The sequence below is a fragment of the Leptinotarsa decemlineata genome, unplaced genomic scaffold (assembly GCF_025532065.1).
Source record: "Leptinotarsa decemlineata unplaced genomic scaffold, Ldec_3_MD MMD2_tig00026336_RagTag_RagTag, whole genome shotgun sequence".
NCBI classification, from domain to species: Eukaryota; Metazoa; Arthropoda; class Insecta; order Coleoptera; family Chrysomelidae; genus Leptinotarsa; species Leptinotarsa decemlineata.
Genome location: NW_027412692.1, coordinates 10,134,801 through 10,154,194, shown reverse-complemented (window position 1 = coordinate 10,154,194; position 19,394 = coordinate 10,134,801). Strand labels below are relative to the sequence as shown.

At 35.5% G+C, this 19,394-nt stretch overlaps 1 protein-coding gene across 2 annotated transcripts in view; it reads left to right on the top strand.

Annotated features, from left to right (window-relative positions):
• The window catches only part of ASPP (Ankyrin-repeat, SH3-domain, and Proline-rich-region containing Protein), a 645,170-nt gene that overhangs the window by 179,272 nt on the left and 446,504 nt on the right, over positions 1 to 19,394 (top strand). The window lies entirely within an intron of this gene.

Here is a 19,394-nt window from a genome sequence, read left to right as displayed (position 1 = left end):
AGAAACTGTTAAAGATATGAAAATGAAACAGTGGGTACATTTCAATAGAGAATTCATAGATCTTTCTCAATGAGCTTATTTGTAACTAATATTAATCAATCGTTAGTAGCATTTGTTTATAAAAATAACAGGAATTTTTGAAATTGAAATGAAATGATAATATACCTTTGAGAAAATGTCGTTAATCGAATAAATCTGCAAGCGCTATAATTGTTTATTGAAAAAAATTTGGTTTTTCGTCTATTCATTAATTTTTTTTTTCAAATTTACATGTTCCAAGCTAATTTATTCATCATTATTCGGGTATATTTCTGATAATTTCATTTACAATTAATTTGAACTAGAAATTATTGAATTTCACTAGTTCGGACTTCCATTGTCTACTATATTAAATGATTTGAAATCCCTTAAACAACTAAAAAAGAAGAATTGAAAATAAATAGCTGAAAATAATAATTATATTAACCAAAATGAACCTGAAATGAAATAATAGTGAGATTAAATACAAGTAAAAATAGAACAATTGAATAAATAAAAATAAAGAAATGAAAAAAGAAAATAAAAATAAAAAGTGGAGAGATTCTAAGTCGCGTTAGTTCACGACGTTTCGATTGTTAGTATCTACAATCGTCTTCGAGTGATGACTGGACTGATTCCTCCGAGAGATGACTATTTATAGGTCGTTCGAGTACTTTCACTTATCCCCGCTTTCCATTTTCGCTTCACTGGTTCCGTGGGAGATGACCGTTTGGCGGGAGTTGCCATTTTTCGCTTGATGATGGGTTTCCATATGTTGCGTATTTCTACGCTGGCTTGGCTGAATACGTTGTTGGACAATATGTATGCGACTTCCTTGAATTTTCTCCTAAACCAATGTTCCTCTCTGTGCAAGATCTCAGGCTTGGGACCACTCGATGTTGTGTTGATGGGTCCAAACATAGTCTGCTATTCCCGACTTGCTGGTTTCCCCTCGCTGGGTATGTTTTTTGTGCTCGGCAATGCAAACATTCAATGGCCTCTTAGTTTCACCAATATAGGATTTTCCGCACTCACAGGGTATCCGGTAAATGCAATTCTTGGAATCGCAGTCCGCGTTTGGTGGCCTGGTTTTCGTGAGGCTGCTACGGATAGTGTTACCGGATCTGAAGCAGGTTCTGATGTTGTACTTGGAACCAATTCTTCTTATCCTCTCCGACAATCCTCTAATGTAGGGAAGTGCAAGCACTGGTTGTGACGGCTTCTCTTCCTTGCGAGGCTCCTGCTGTCTTCTAGCCAAAGTCTTTTCTACCTATATTGGTGAAACTAAGAGGCCATTGAATGTTCGCATTACTGAGCACAAAAAACACACACAGCGAGGGGAAACCAGCAAATCAGGAATAGCAGACCATGTTTGGACCCATCAACACAACATCGAGTGGTCCCAAGCTGAGATCTTGCACAGAGAGGAACATTGGTTTAGGAGAAAATTCAAGGAAGCCGCATATATGTTGTCCAACAACGTATTCAGCCAAGCCAGCGTAGAAATACGCAACATATGGAAACCCATCATCAAGCGAAAAATGGCCAACTCCCGCCAAAACGGTCATCTCCCACGGAACCAGCGAAGCGAAAAATGGAAAGCGGGGATAAGTGAAAGTACTCGAACGACCTATAAATAGTCATCTCTCGGAGGAGTCAGTCCAGTCATCACCCGAAGACGTTTGTAGATACTAACAATCAAAACGTCGCGAACTAACGTGACTTGGAATCTCTCCACTTTTTATTTTCTTTTTTTTTTCATTTCTTTATTTTTATTTATTCAATTGTTCTATTTTTACTTGTATTTAATTTCACTATTATTTCATTTCAGGTTTATTTTGGTTAATATAATTGTTATTTTCAGCTATTCATTTTCAATTCTTCTTTTTTAGTTGTTTCAGGGATTTCCAATCATTTTATATAGTAGACAATGGAAGTCCGAACTAGTGAAATTCATCATGAAACATTGTCAATCACCTACAAACAAACGTAGAAATTATTGTTATAAATCATTTTATTATTTTCAAAAATAGTGTAAGGTGTTCGTTAAATTAAAAAAAATACAAGAAAATGAATTATTAGATGGAAAACCAAATAATTTTTAACATTTGCAACAAGTTTTTATGTGTTGAAAAACGGTTTTAGCATATTTTTCTAGATCCAATTTACCAAGTTTTATGAGTATATGTCGATTGAAGGATTATAGGCGATTATGACTATGGCGAAAAAATCAACGTGGAAAAAATACTTTCCTCAAAAAAAGTGTAGCGAAGGGCGAAATTGTCATCATCGGATTCGCATTTTAAGGTTATTGTAGAAGTAGTTCAATGTGATTATTTTTGTCTTGTCTAGCTGTACTTCCTTCTTTCAATGCGGCTACATCCATCAATTTAGTGATCCTTTGTTTTCTACTACAAGATAATCTAACGATTATACTCGTTGAAACTAACCGTGAATGTTGTTGCTCCGCCGCTGTAAGTCCTTAGAATATGCCCTTTGGAGCGACGCGAGCGTTCGTTATCTGCACTTGACAGTTCCGAAATATTAACGCCACTTTTTTCATCAAGGCGCCTTGGGACCTTATAAATTTGCGTTAAATTGCTTGACGTTAATTAATTTCTAATTTCTTCGAAAAATACGGAACCGTTTACTTTGAAGTGTTAGCAGACTCACTTTGCTGTTCGGGATATCGTGTAGGGAGATAGTAATATTTCACGAGAGTGTTTGCAGAAATAATTCGAATTCGCTCAGCCTTGATATTGGATTGGCTAAGATATCAGGTAATTGAATAAAACTGGCCGATACTTGATTTGATGAAAATCCATATCGCGATTTTTCTAATTTTGATAAAGATTGCTTTTTGACTGATCTTACATCATTTGACTGGGATGAAATATACAGGTTGGATAACGTTGACGACATGGTAATAACATTCAACACTAATCTCATTACTCTATTTGATCTCCATGCTCCTTTTCGAAATATCAGAGTTACCAAGCCACCCGCATCTTGGTTGACGTACAACATCCGTCGGATGATATCTTTAAGGGACCAAGCATTTAAAAAATATAAGCAAACTAAAAGCAAACTTAAACCGGGAGAAAAAAGCGTATCTTCAATTTGTTCTTTCGAAGAAAAATGCCAAGGCAACGTGGAGCACATTACGTAATTTAGACATCTTGCGTCAGAAGTCAAACCCTGAACTACCACCTAACCTGAAAAATCTAGATGAAATCAATCAGTTCTTTTGCAATATTACCCTCCCTGACAAAACACAATTTCAATCATCGCTTCTTGAAAAGTACCAAACTAAGAACACTGCAGATTCGTTCAGGTTCTCTCCCGTTGACGAACATACTGTACAGAAGTTTTTAAATAAAATCAGAAGCAACGCTGTAGGTTCGGACAGTATCTCACTTCGAATGATTCGTTTGGTCGAAACACATCTCTTGGAATACATCACCTTTATACTGAATTCGTGCATAACTTCCTCGTGTTTTCCTTCCCTTTGGAAACATGCTCTTGTGATTCCCTTAGCCAAGTGTAACTCTCCATTACTCTGATCTTAGGCCCATTAGTATTTTACCTTCCCTATCTAAAACGCTTGAACTTACTTCGTACAATATCATAACTAGCGTTCAGTCTGGGTTTTGTTCTCAACATAGTACGACTCTTCTCCATAACGGATGATATTTTCAAAGCAACCGATAAAAATTATGTTACATGTCTAGTTTTATTAGACTTCAGTAAAGCTTTTGATACCTTAGACCGCAGTCTTTTATGCAATAAACTAAATCACTTTGGTTTGGATAAATGATTTATTTTAAAAAGAGTTGAACTCAATAAAAATACCTTTAAATCTTCAAATTATCTCGAAAAATGATCGTTACAAAAATTCTCTTTTAACAGAGATGTAAAGGTATCCGAAAGACCTTTAAGACAAGGTGCCACTCGACCTACTTTCCCTATCTAAATAAGGGTCGTCGGACGCACCCCTCCGAGGGGGGTTCATTAGTATATTCCTTTTGAAATATTTTTATTTGCGCTGAATACATATTATTCCAGAGGGGTTAACAAGTGTGTATGTAATTATAATTCATATCATATCGACCTTAATTCATGTGTGAGACGAAGCAACATTTTAAAAAACAAACGACTACAGAATAAGCTTCGAAGTGACAATTTTTTTATTTTTTTCTGATACAGGTATACTAAAGAACATAACGTTTGTATTTTGAAATTGAATTACAGTTTTAGGCAATATCATCACATGATAGTGCAAAATCTTGTTTCTTCTTTTCATTAGAGTCAATGTAGCACATAGGATGGAACTTTTTGTCTAGAACTCCAATAACATTCTTCAACTGCCATTCCTCGTCTTCGTCATTGAAGAAAAAAATCGAATTTATCCTTGCATACATCGCAAAACTCTGCCGTCAATCGGGGATTGGCTCTAACAGTTGGAGTCACAACACAGTTCCCTTGCTCCTCGCTCGGATATTTCGTTATCGAGAAAACTGTTACTATATTCTTGCGATGTACCGGAGTTCCCGTGGTTTATCCACTCTGATGTGGATATGTACCACATTCTGCTTGACGTATTCTTAGATTTTCGGTTCAATTTCCGGTTTCGTTAAAAATGCCAATCTAAATGTTGACCATACTCGACACTTGCCTGAGGAGGAAATCTTCTCGAACAACTGCTACACTGCTTCCCAGAATGAAGAATGTCATACTGAATATTCTGCCGAATTTTCAACGAATCCAAACCATCGAACGATATTAGTCTGAGGTTGTCGAAATTAGAGTTATTCATTCTTGAACCTTTCTGTCCAGGAACTGCCATTCCTCTTCATCGTCATTGAAAAAAAAGTCGAATTTATCCTTGCAAAATTCTGCCATCAATCGGGAATCGGCTCTAACACTTGGAATCACAACACAGTTGTCTTGCTCCTTCGTATCATTCTCGGACAATTCGTTTTCGAGTAAACTGTTAGTATTTTCTTGCGGTGCTTCGGGTTTTCCATGGTTTCTCCACTTTGATGTGGAACTGAACCACATTTTGCTTGTAAAACTGTTTAATTTTCGGTTCACTTCTTGGTTCCATTGAAAATGCCGATGCAAATTGTTGTGTTTTAGGTTAGAATTGAACAATTGTCCAATGCTGCTTATTTATTACTGTAGAAAACATATTCGATCTCCCACATATTCGGGGCTAGGAGCCTTTTTTATCTGAAGGAGTGCAGGACCGTATTCGATTATTTTCTCTACTACAATACACATCTTTTCCGTATAGAAAATGGAGGAAAATAAAAATATTAAAATTCTTTTAATGAAGTAAATCGTTCTGGAGGTTTCTACTTACCCCTTTTCCGCAAACATCTGTCGCTTTTACTTTGGGGTTTTTCTGGGGTTGTTAGTAAAATACATTCGTTTATCACGTTAGGACAGTTTTCAATGTCTTGACTTTTCAGAGAGTTTTTCCATTTTATATAATAATAATAATAATAATACATTCATTATGTACAGATTTTCAAAATGATACAAAGTAATTTTTCATTTTCAATACAAATATATATAATACAGGTGTAGACTCTGCAGCCAATTCTTTTACAGAATCCTGGAGAAGCCAATAAATAAATACAAACAAAAAAAAGTGAAGTATTCATTTTGGCTCGGAGTTATTGGAGTTATTGGGCCTCATATTCTACCTCCTCGATTAAATGGTGAGGCATACGTTCAATTTTTAAGAGAAGTGCATCCAGTACTGCTGGAGGAAGTTCCTTTAGGCGTCAGAAGGGATTTGTTTTTTATACATGATGGGGCTCCCGCCCATTTTAGTCAAGTAGCACGTCAGCATTTAACTGAAACATATGCAAATCGGTGGATAGGTCGAGGAGGACCATTTGGTTTATCGTACTCCTGTTCGCGATGTAGAGGACTCAGGAAACCGCATCATCGATGCGTGCAGGGTAATCAGAGAGACTCCAGGAATATTTGAGCGAATACGTGGCTCAATGCGCCGACGTCTAGACGCATGCTTAATGTCTGAAGGTAGACATATTGATCATTTACTATGATTTCTACATGTTGTGTGTTTTGTTATTAATAAATTAGTTTTTTTTATTACCCTTCAATCGTTTAATGAAGGTACTAACTACAAAATAACAATAAATCCAGTTCGCATTTATGACGATGTATCTCTGTAGTGGTTTGTAAAATAATTTTTTGCTGCGAACTAGTTTATTTTGGGCAAAAAACCTAAGAGACATTTTTTGTTTAGAATGAAGCAGGCTATCGAAAATGAATTTTTACATGGTAAACAAATAATGAAACAAAAAGTTACATTGGAAATAAATTTTAGGGGTTGCGCTTTCCACCCCTTACAACCATGGGGTAAACCAAATAAATTACTGGCTAAGTGTCTTTTCGGTAGTACAAAACGTCAGGTTGATTTCAATATTGTAACTTTCTCAGTGCTTGTGAAAAAAATTGTTATACAAATTTTATGTACCCCCTTTAAAGGGCTGTATGTTAACAAGGGATGCTCCAATGAAGTTTCTTTGTATGAAAGAACCTATCTTTTTTTCGATGAAGAATCACCTCCTTGAATGTTTTACACTTATTCAGTTACACCCTGTATAGTAATCGATTATAATTGAACCGAAAGGTAATGAAACGCAATTTTCAAAGGGGATCTGCTCAAGAGTATTACGAAATAAAAATATTTATTGGGAGTTGTAGTGTTTCCAACACCATAAACATCAAGACATTAACGTTAAAAGTTAGTAAAATTACCTATTTTTACATGAACGTGTACATTTATAGATTTAAAAACGTGTCAATTAATTAATTGTTCATGTTCTATCGCATAAAAAATTGAGGTGGAATAGTTTATGGTACTCATGCGCCGATTTGTCCTGGACTATGCTGCGTATTGATATGAATTATACTTTACTCAAAACTTCAAATCATCTTCAATTCGTCGAGTCATACATAACAAGTTCTCCCCTCTCCTCTTATAATGGCCATTGCGTAAATCGCCCGAGGCCGACCCTGTCCACTCCACTCCTGCCTTTTACCTCGTAGGCCTGCTTAAAGCCAAATTCCTTAACCTACAAACACCTGTTGGAATGCGGCTTCATTCTTCCTTTTCTCGCAGCGTCCGCCGCGGGCAAAATCGTTACGAACTTGAAAACTACGAAATTCACTGACTGCGGCGGGCGCCCCTTCCCTTTCCGACCGAACGGAAACGTTCTCTTTGCCGACACTTTGCTCTGGCTGTTTTCTCGAGGTCAATTTCTCGGATCTGAGTTTTCATTCCAGATATCTTGGCGGTCTTGTGGATTTTCGGAATTGGTAAAAAGATTGGTAGATTCTCGACTCGCCCTACTTTTCGAAAAAAAATAATAATAGCCTTAGTATGAGCTAGAGATCCCCAAACGGAAAGGAAAATATTTTGAAAGGCAGCTGACGAGGCGAACTTTGTATCGCCTTAGAATTATAGTCCAGGAATATTAGTATCCTGGGATGAGAGATAGTCAGTTATGAATGGAGATCATTGATAACAAAATTCAAACTGTATCAAAAATTATTCGACTCGACACAAATGAACATACTTTATGCAAGCCTAGCCCAAACACATATGAACATTGACATACTTGTTTGGGGTGGGATAACTAATAATTATGTTAAAAACCTAGAAGTGACTCAAAAATGGCTGGTAAAGATAATGTATAATAAAAGCTACAGCTTTCCTTCAGATGAACTCTTCTAACAATCTAAGCTATTTACAATCCTTCAATTGTACTTTCTTAATCTTGCATCTTACCATCACCAACACAAGTATGAACTGTCCCAAATAGACCATCCATACAATACTCGACTGAAAAACTAAACAACCAGAATACTGAAGGTTGGAACTACAAAAAACAGGAGATTCCTCTCTTATCTATGTCTGATAATTTACAGAAAAATCCCAAATGAAATAAAAACACTTATTGGTCGTTTTCTATTGTATATATATATATATATATATATATATATATATATATATATATATATATATATATATATATATATATATATTGTTATTATACAGTTGGTAGTACTGTCAGAGGAGTGCCTAGAATAATTTTTGCCTGAAATAATTCTTCGGGTTTGTTCCGTGTGGTGTATTGTCATATTGTCATTCTCGGTGGGAATGAATTTTGCAACGTTTCGACAAAGTCTCATTTGTCATCTTCTGGCGATTTTTTGTTAAGTGTTCGGAAGTCGTCTGACCCTACTCAGATGACTTCTTACTATGTGGGTATAATGATGTTGTTACATATATACCGTTGGTGATTACTTGAATTTGGTACCTGTATGTTTTGGTACCTGAGTTCTTCTTCTTCTCGATATGACCTCTTCTCCCCGTTGAAGTTTGAAATATTAGATCGAAGGTTTTCACGAACAGGAATATGTTGAAATGATTCTTCGGGTTTGTTCCGTGTGGTGTATTGTTATCCTCGGTGGGAATGAATTTCGCCACGTTTCGACAAAGTCTCATTTGTCATCCTCTGGCGATTTTTTGTTAAGTGTTCGGAAGTCGTCTGACCCTACTCAGATGACTTCTTACTATGTGGGTATAATGATGCTGTTACATATGTAACAGCATCATTATGTAATTTCTTCCTTGAGATTTGCGTCACTTAATTTTGGAAAAACGTGTTTAAGATATTCAAACGCATCACCTTCTTTGTCTAATGCTTTTACAAAATTTTTCATCAACCCCAGTTTAATGTGTAAAGGTAACAAAACGTTTTTGGGATTAACAAGAGGTATATTCTTCACGTTAGTTCGACCTGGAGTATATGTATCTCTCACAGGCCATTCTTTCACTTGATAATGGCTCTCTGTTGCCCTACTGTTCCAAAGGCGAAGAAAACAGCAAAACTTCGTAAATCCGCCCTGAAGACCTAGTAATAGTGCTAAGACTTTTAGGTCACCACATATTTGCCACTTATACGTATTATAACTTGTGTTTCCTTCATGGCAACTGCATGTGCAAAAGAAATAGAGGGTCTTTCGTTAACATTATGTAGCAGAACGGTTTTTGAACTTGTTTTAGACGAATCTATAAATAAACGCCATTCGTCCGGGTTATGTGCAAATCCTAATTTTTCCATCACACCATTTGGATTTACACAAACACACATTTTATCCTGCATAGTAAAAAACAAGGATAGCTTATGGTTACGGTTCCTAAATATTGTAACTTTGATTTTAGGGGCTAGTAAATTCCATTGTTGTAATCTAGACCCTAATAGTTCAGAATTCTCTTTGGACAAGTGGAGGTCCCGAACTAGGTCATTTAATTCAGGTTGTTCAATTAAATGGGGTGTTCTTCCTTCACTCTCGGAAAAATAAGGACTGTCTTATTCTGGCATATCATCAGAACCTGCCTGGTCATCATACATTTCAAATCGTCCTCCCAAACCTGGGGGTGTTGGTACTGGCACCAACACCCCCAGGTTCTTCATGAAGAACCGGCCTTCTTGCAGAAGGAATATCCGGATATACAACTTTGTGTTTGCTCTTTCTTGAAAAACCAGACACGTTCATCATGCAAAAGTAACAGTCGTTGTAATGATTTGTTGTTTCTCGCCAAATCATTGGAACTGAAAAAGCGTAGAAGAGCGTTTCCCATTTAACCAGTTACTTAGATTTGCTGCACAGGTTTGGCAACATACGTGAGGAGCCCAATCCCGATCTTGATCACCAACAACACATCCAAAATACTTATGGTAAGCTACTTTGGTCATTTGATTAATTGGCTATTTCTGCGATTGAGGAGTAAACTGACCACATATATAGCAAAAACTATCTGCGAGATTAACGCAGCCACGTTTCTGTACTTTGGACATTTTTGTACTGTTGCGTATGTTGAGAGTTCAAATATGTGATACTGCTTTTACAGGCGTCAACTAATTTTATTCACAAAGATAACACTAATATAATGCTCTTAATATTCGCGTGTTTGCTCATCTCGCTTCTCTAATACTAACTCATCACTACTCGTCTTAAATCAATATTGATGATCCTATTGTCAACCTACTACTTTTATAGACGATTCGTATGTCTGGTATTTTCTGGAAACTTCGAGTATCGAAAGTTCGAGAAGCGGCATTACAAGTCTCATACACAGAGGAAGCAGATTGGAATACTGGGCAGAGCCCAGAGAGAGATTTTAAATAATTTCCTCAATTCAGGGCAGAAGTAAATGTGGAATGTCGTGTTTTTGTGAAAAAATCTTACGTGTTAGGAAATTTTTACTAATAATTTCGCATTTAGGGACCTGTAATGCCTTTGGCATTACAATCGTAAATTGGCTGTAAACTAGTGTAATTATACAAGTGTGAACTCTGCCTGGAATTCTGTATCTTGTAACAGTTTATCAGTCGTGCCGGTGAGAAACTCGTTAAATATTCCTGGTCAAATTTAAATGTTGAACGTCAACAACCATCGATTATATAAGTAACTACGTGTCGAAGTCATCTAAATTAATTCGCGGATATCAGGAGCTCGACTTCATTAAATATTTATTTCTCGCATATGCATTGAAATGATGGATTTATCGTCCTGTATGCGAATAAAACAAATATTAATGCTTCTTTAAATCGGCCTGCATGGGAGTTGTCAATTCCCAATCATTAACATATTGTATACTGTTAAATGGATGAAACAAGTTTAAGGTATGATAAATACACATTCGTATAAGGAATAGTATTATTATCTCTATCGGGACCGGAATTTCGAAGCCAATAATGCTAATAAAGCAATTAAAATACGAATTCGAAAATAGATATTCACATGGTGAGTGATATTTCATAGCGCCCTGAATAATATTTCTATGAATTATTTAATTTATCCTACTTTACGGCGAAACAAGAATTAATGAATATCTGCGGTGTTTCTAGTCCAAGATTGAATATTATTATCCAATGCCATGCTGTCACAAATATTTATGGAATATTATGCAGTAAAAGACAAAGTTTATGTAAATTAAATACTTGAAACGACAATTGTATCTATTTTTATAAGAATTTGACAGATATTCCAAAATGTGCATTGTAAAAAAGTATCAAATTTAATAGTATATGCTATCGCGCACTCCAGTACTAGAGTGCCACCAAGATTTAGCCAAAGCCTCGGTAGATAATAACATTATCCTGAGGTTGGTTAAAGGGCACGACAGGAGTAAAGGTAGTCACATTGCCGACTCTTTAGCCAAGTAAGCGGCTGGACTAAGAATTTTAGGACCCAGTGGCACTTACGGCCTGATGACTTCGACAATTGCGGAACTAGTCAAATGTTACACCTATGCTCAATCCCTAAAGACATGGGATGAAATCAAAGGATGCAATCTTGCAACGGTTTATGCGCTGCATATACCGTTGGAGTTACATGCTGCAAGATAGCTCTCAGGAAACAATAATTTTTCCGACCTACCTAATATCTATCGTTATATTACGACCAAAATTACACAAAACCTTTGGAAATTGTAGCCTATATGTTATTCTGGTGTATGAGCTGTATTTATGTAAAGTTTTATCTGAATCCTTTCATTCGTTTAGGTGTGAAAGAGCCACAAACTTTTACATTCATAATATTTTATTTATTTATTTATTTGTTTTATTGGCCACAAGTACACCATGGTGTCTGGACACGTCACATAAAATACACATATATGACATATATAAAATTGTAAATTAAAAATTATTTACATTGTAAAATTACAACATGATTACTAACACATGACATATGAAACAAAATTTAAAAGTGAAACATAAACATATTAAGGTCCATATAGACTATTAACAAATCTGTAAGTCATATTTATAAATAAGAGTTAGGAGTATTATGTAATAATTTGAAACAAAGTTAACCAAACGAATGAAAAAATAACAGGAATTGTAATTCAAATTAACTTAGGACAAATCGAAATCATTTACTTCGTAGTAGGCTTTCCTCAACATACTCTTCAGTTTCTTTTTGAATATTTCCAGGTGTGTATCTTTCATTTCAATAGTTAATTTATTGAACAGTCTCATTCCTAGATAATTGCGACTAGTACTTGCTAATTTATGTTGTGGAATCAGCAGGTTGTCTCTATTTCTTGTATTATAATTATGATTATCACTAAGTGTCTGATAGTTGCTGATATTTTTTTTATGATTACCAAGTTAGTATATATGACTGATGAAGGTAACGTCAAAATACCTAGCTATACAAACCACGGCGTACAACTTTCCAATCTGTTTAAACCTACAATTGCTCTAATTGTTCTTTTTTGGAGTAAAAAAATAGGCTGTAAGTAGATAGAGTGTCCCCAGTTTAATAATCCATATGTCATAACATTATGAAATAGTGAATGGTATGTCATGATAGCCGCTTCCCTACCTAACTTAATTTTAACTTGTCTAATAGCTTAAATGGCCTTAGATAACCTACTCGAAAGATTGTCTGTGTGAGTTTTCCACGACAAGTTGCTGTCCAAGTGGATTCCTAAAAACTTTATCGACTGAGCATCATTTCCTTGGTTTGAGAATATCATAGAAGCTGTTTTCGCTTTATTGATTTTTAATTTATTTGCGTTGAACCAATCATTAGCTGACTCAGTTACGTCCTGGATAACGGTGGTTTCCTCTCCTTGTCATACACTCGTATAAAATGTTGTGTCGTCGGCATATAAGATAGTCAGCAAGGGTCCAAGAATACTGCCTTGTGGTACTCCATATTCTACTGGGGATTGTTTACTGAATTTATTGTCATGGTACATAGATTGTGTCCGATTTGTCATATAAGATCGCCTCAAATCAAGAGATATACCTATGAGACCATAATATTCCAGCTTTTCGAGTAAAATATTTTTGAGACACAATCGAAAGCTTTACTCAGATCAACAAATACGGCCAAGGTTGATACTTTGTCTTCGAATCCCTCTCTTATGAAATTGGCCAGCTCAAAAACTGCCCCAGCAGTACGTTTCCGCTTTCTAAATCCAAACTGCGAACTGTGAATAAATTATTTTGTTCTAAAAATGAGGCTATTCGTATTGCAATTTTTTTTCAGCAATTTTACCCAAAATGGGGACCAATGCAATTGGTCTGTGTTTTGATATCGATGTTGTATCTCCTGATTTGAATATTGGTATCACTTTTGCGATTTTTAGTTTATCCGGAAATATTCTAGTTGTTAATATATTATTTATTATCTAAGTTATTGGTTTTAGTAAGGCATCTAAGTTTTCTTTATACATACAGACTGAGTGGTTGTAGATGTCAGTTGAATTGGAATTTTCGAATGATTTTATTATATCAGTTATTTCTTCTTCTGTTGGAGGATAGATGAAAAGTGATTTATATACCTAGATGTGTCGAGAAATGAGCTTTCGAGGATGGGATTTCATTAATTATTTCATTTACAATATTCACAAAGTAATTGTTGAATTCTTCGGCAGATATCGTCGTAGTTGTCTTTTTTTAGGTTTCCTTCCTGTATTGGTGTTGATGTGCTCCCAGATAGCTTTTGGTCTATTAGACGACTCGCGAATATTATTCAGCGCCACTTGCTTTTTCCTATTAATAAGTAGTTGTTAATAAGTATTAGTATGGAAAGAATGTAGATTTCAATTTTTGAATATGAATGAACATTTTTCATAGTATTTTAAAAGGCTTTATGAAAATTGAATCGAATGTACTTCAGTGGAAATGTTCATAGATGAAATAGTGTTGAGCCCATTTTGAAATCAAATTAGCAGGTGTATTATTTCAATAGCCCTCGTATAACTGAACAATGTCGATGAGTGTTAATTGGGTGGGAAACTTCCTTTTCGGAAGAAACACACGGTGGGAGTTGGTGTCGAAATCAACACATATATTCTTTAGATGTTTATTTAGTTATAAAAAGATACGCACATATTTGTCATTTACTCAGGTATCAAGATGAATTGACTAAATATTGAGAATGACGAGACATTTGTCAAATGTCGTGGGAAATTCACAAACATTTCTTTCCAGAACCCAAATTGATCCTAAATATTAAGATTATATTTGACTTTCATTGGCAAAATTAGATTAATCTTCTCACTTATTTCACCACTCTCAAAAAATTATTCAATAACATGTTTTTATGGAATGTATTACGATGGTTTTGAATATTCGTCGATTTTTTCTCTTCAATAGTAAATAACTTGATATCTACATTGACGAGGAACTTTCACAGAAGTTAATAATTTAATAATTTTTCTTGAACATAATGGATAATAATAATAATGTTTATTCATAAATAGCGAAAAAAAATACATACCTTCTATTGTTACAAAATCAAATGTCTAATAAAAAAAAAACTTAGTAATATGAAATCCACCGAAGCTGATATTATCAGCTTGTGTGTGGTGACATATTATTCTGGTGTGATGTTGACGAATCAAATGTAATACAGTCAAATTAATGAAAAAGAAAACAATGGTAAAAATGAGATTATAGGTTAACCAAAAGAATGTGTTTTCAACTAGCTTGAGAGTTTCGAATATAGCTTAATTATAAAAAGAGCAGTAGACGAAAGTTGGAACAAAAATGGCTTAAGAAAAGTGCAAACAATATAATTTTTTTCAAGGAAATAATACTATATAATAATACCAAAAATTTCATAAAAATAAAATTACTATTCAGGATGTATGATCATTTTACGCAATCTTAAAAATATATCATTTAACTAGCGTGAGAATGAAGTTTGTCGTTAATCATTTCGAGCGAGCAATGACCATATTCCGAAAGCATACTATACTTTTTCTATGACTTATATCCAGAATATTCCAAAATGAAATTCATTCGTGAAAGATATGCTGAATGAGAGTAGTATCATGTTTGCTTCATGAAGCAAGAGCCGAATCGATCCCTCTACGGAACCCTTCATCACTTAGAAGATACTTTAGGAAACACTTGCTACATGAATAGCATTTTAAAAGTGTTGTTCATCACGAAGAATTTCAAGAAGGAGGTTTTAACGATGAAGGAGAACGAGAATGTTTCCTACTTATTCATCAAACTCAAACAATTGTTCATGCATGCAGTTGCAGTTCCGTAAGAATGTATTATCTTTCCCACCAACCGATTTCCTGGAGTCTTTGAAGTCTGAAGCAAAAAAGTAGCAGAATCAATACTCCTGACCGCTCTGGATTGAATTTTTCCGTGCAGTCTATCTCATCTTGTGTTTGTAGGTATTTTGCTGGAAAAATCTTCATTTGTTTACTTTGTAGTAAATGTTCAAGAGGTAGCAAAAACATATGTGATTTTCTGGAACAAGTAGCGTTTCCTGATATGACTAATAACCAGTCCGTGCAAAGCTTATTGTTAAATCCTCTGGAAACGGAACTTTTAACGGGTGATGATCAACTGTATTGCCAAACATGCGCCCAAATAACTGACTATTATAAGAAACCAAGTATAACTGAGGAACCAGTCAATTTGATAATAACACTGATGATCTTCAAACATGACTCAACTTCACCAAACTCTTACGAAAGTTCAAAATAGATTAATACTTCAATCTAGTAGATCATTATTATAATCTTCATACAGTCATTGTTTGAATTTGACGATAGTCGTGTCACTAAGAGTTCTGGCGATGTCTTTAATTTATTGGAGCGTCTGGAGACACCCTACATTTTGTTTTATGGAAGAGAGGACATTGGCAGATCAAAATCTTCAGATGATGTGCTTCAGATGATCCGGGTTTTTCTGTAGCTGGAAAAGCATATGCGCCACTGGAATCAATGAAGTCGCCCCGGAGCGCCAATTAATTTTTGTTGTTGTTTCATAATTTCATGATTTTTATTTTTTTTTATTTTCGATTGAAATATTGTTTTATTTGGAACAATTATGAAATACAAATCAATTCAAAGAACTAAGATTATAAAAAAAAGGTAAGAAGAAAAAAAATCACATGAAAGGTGATTTTGGCGAAATTGGGAACACGTGTGAATCGTTGTATTAATGCCACGTGCCACTATATCGGTGTCTGCAATATGCTGTGTAATGTCCGTTGTAAGTAGTCCCACTGTGATTAGAAAGTGCATATAGATTATAACGACAAGGAGCCACATTGTCTGCTGCATAACTGCTCATATTTAATCCATCTGAAGAAAGGTCAATGGAAACATTCAATTTGCCTCTGAATCTTTCCGTTGGAGAGAATCTTTTCAGATGAATTACTAAAATACGAGGAAACTTATAGATTGATAATGACTTTGTACATTTTTTCTTATGCTTGCACCTCGAACACATTGGTTTTTTATCCCCATCCAGAGTTTCCTCTCTTGTGAAAGAATCCAAGCAATGTGAAAAACCCAATTCTTTGTTCTTTGTTGTATGGGAAGAGACAAATCCCAGAAAGGATCGAAGGTTACTGATGAGTGTCCACAGTGCGTGCACTTCATAGTGGATTTTAACTGACCAACTAAATAGTGTACAATCTTGGAGTTGTTCATATTCAAATATCTCTGTTAGGACTCTTGTGCTTTTTCGTTATCGCTCAATTTTTCGTCAATCACAGTTAAGATCGGTTCAGATTTCTCAGTAATTTTGTTGAGGTCCTCATGTAAACCTTCTAAAAGATATCGAAGGAATTCGTGGGCGTCTTGATGGGCAGAACCCATGAATCAAGGGGCAAATCTTTGAATCTGATTTTGAAGTAGACTGTGTTAATTACTCTATCAGATGAATCTTCTGACCACAATTCTTTGATAACTTCTGCGAACACTTTGATTAAAACACCTTTCATACTTGAAATACTAGTATTGATATCTTCCATGTATGTATCCTTTTTTAGGTATTCCAGAAACCATTCCGTGTTTGATAAACATTGGATTATACTGTTCATGAAACAGGTGTTCCCGATTTTTTAAACCATTGAACCCAAGAGTTTTTACTGAACATTGTATCACCGATCTATTGTTGCAACTACGTTTGTCACTACTATCTTTTCCTGAGTAAACACGGATACGATGATTCACCCCTTCATTGGACTGGTAGGATAAGGAATTCGAAGCAAAACTGCTCAAAACTGAATTAGATGTTAGTTCTTTTGGGGACTGTGGGGGCTCAGCCAGAGGACCAAACTCAGCCTTATTTAGAGTTCCCACTTCCTTTTCTGTTAAAGCTTGACCGTTTTGCTGCGAGTCTTCCTCCAAACTGCACAACTCCAGTTCTTGCACTGTCTGTACATGCCGATATATTTTGTTCATGGGAAACATTGGTAATTCACTTAGGGTTTTTGGTTGAGGAATTATACCTAAACATGAAGCTGCATTTCCTCTTTGAATCAGAATGCTGATTTTTTTAAACAAGAAAGAGATAGCTCTTGGGTCATTCGTCTCTTTGGATATCCTAATGCCGATTTCACGAATGAACTCCAATGCGTGGGGGCCTAAGGTACCAAATGTTTCGATTCCTATTGCATAAAAAATGAAATTATCTCCCAATTTGTATTACTTTCTTGAAAAGTTAGGTCTGTGTACTTTTTCAAACTCACCGTACTATAATATATTAATCACCTACAGCAGACCGAACACTATTTTTGCCAGAGGTCAAGGCGGCGTTGTTAAATAATTCTTCATAGCTGTGGTAGGTGGAAAGTGTGTATATACTTAACGTTTTTTTTAGACAACTGAAGGATTTTCATTCCTCTCGATCAACATCACGACTGAGGAGCAATGTTGCCATTGTAAAATATTTCTTTGGCCGAAATCGAATACTTATACATCTTTACGAAATCACGAAAAAACTACCCGTATTTACACGTTTTCCAAAAAGGCACTCCATTTAATTTAGGTACTTGAAATTTCAGAAATCAACTCTGCTATTAATAACTACACATATCGGAAAAGTCTAGGGATATTTTTAAAAATGGCAATAATTTTTTTTTAGATCGCTTTAGGGAAAAAAAAGTTGACGGGTTATTATTAAACGAATGTAATTTACAACAAAATTTATTAAATGGTCAAAAATACTGCGTGCGCATATAAGTAAAACTAAAAAAAAATATGGCTCTTCTTTGGCACCCCGAAAAAAAATCATAATACAAAAAAAATGGAATCAGTACAAAGTATGGCCTCCACGCTGGTTTATTACGTCCCTACATCTATCGTGCATCAACAAAATGAGATTGTCAATGTCTTGTTGAGGTACATTTGCCCATTCAGCGATTAAAAGCTCTCTCAATTGAAACGTTGTGTGAATGTTCTCCATATGCGGAGTAATTCTTCGTTGAAGCATGTCCCACACATGCTCGATGGGATTCAGGTCCGGTGATTGTGCTGGCCATGGCAATACATCAACTCCTGGATTCGTCTGTAAACAAAACTGTGGCCCAATCATTTGCATCCCAGTTTTGATGTTCTTGACACCACTCTAATCTTCTACCGCGATTGCCTCTCGACAAAGGTGGACATCTAAGTGGCCTTCTGTTGTGGAGATCTGCTTCATGCAGTCGATTTCTGACAGTATCACGACCAATGGTTACCTGGTGCGTCTGCTGCAACACGTTAACCAACTCAGGTGCTGTGATTGTTGGTTGTCTTCTTGCGGTTAAGACCAAAAATCGGTCTTGAACTGCAGTTGTATCGACTTATAACTCTTTGGGAGGCCCCCAAACGAAGAGCTACATCATTTTGTCGCATGCCACCTTGAAGAAGCCCTACAGCTCTATTCATCTCAGCCAATGGTAAGTGATGGCGTTCCATGTTAAAGCACAATATTTCCAGTTTAATTGCTGAGCAAGAACTGCATAGAATGTACAAACTCGACACTTTCAGATTATTCATTTTAGCCGAAAACCTACAGTTTGTAAAAAACTTGATAAAAGATTAGTTACCATTTTTGCAGGCTTTGTTCAACCCATAGAAATCTACAGGGTGGTCGAGTGTACCAATTTAATCGAAATTAAACGACCTCATGCATTTATTTTTATGATATTTAGTATGTTATAAAAATATCCCTAGACTTTTCCGATGTGTGTATAATGTTATATCTCTTAATGAACAAGTACATTTCGATTGCCAAAAATTTTCAATTCTTCTGATTTTAACTAAATTTCCCCTGCCTTGATCTTCCATAAACCCTTATTTTTGTAACAAGATGGGATGTATAGATGGTATGGGATCTGTTTGCTCAGAATACGAGTCGATATGTATGTGGTGTTCCTTCTCCTGTTGTGTTCTATGTTTGCAGATCTAGTCATTGTTCCATGTCATCTCGATTTTCATCTCTTCATATATTTTTGACAGTTGATTCTCCTTTTTCATTCAATTCAGTTCGTTTCATGTACCGTTT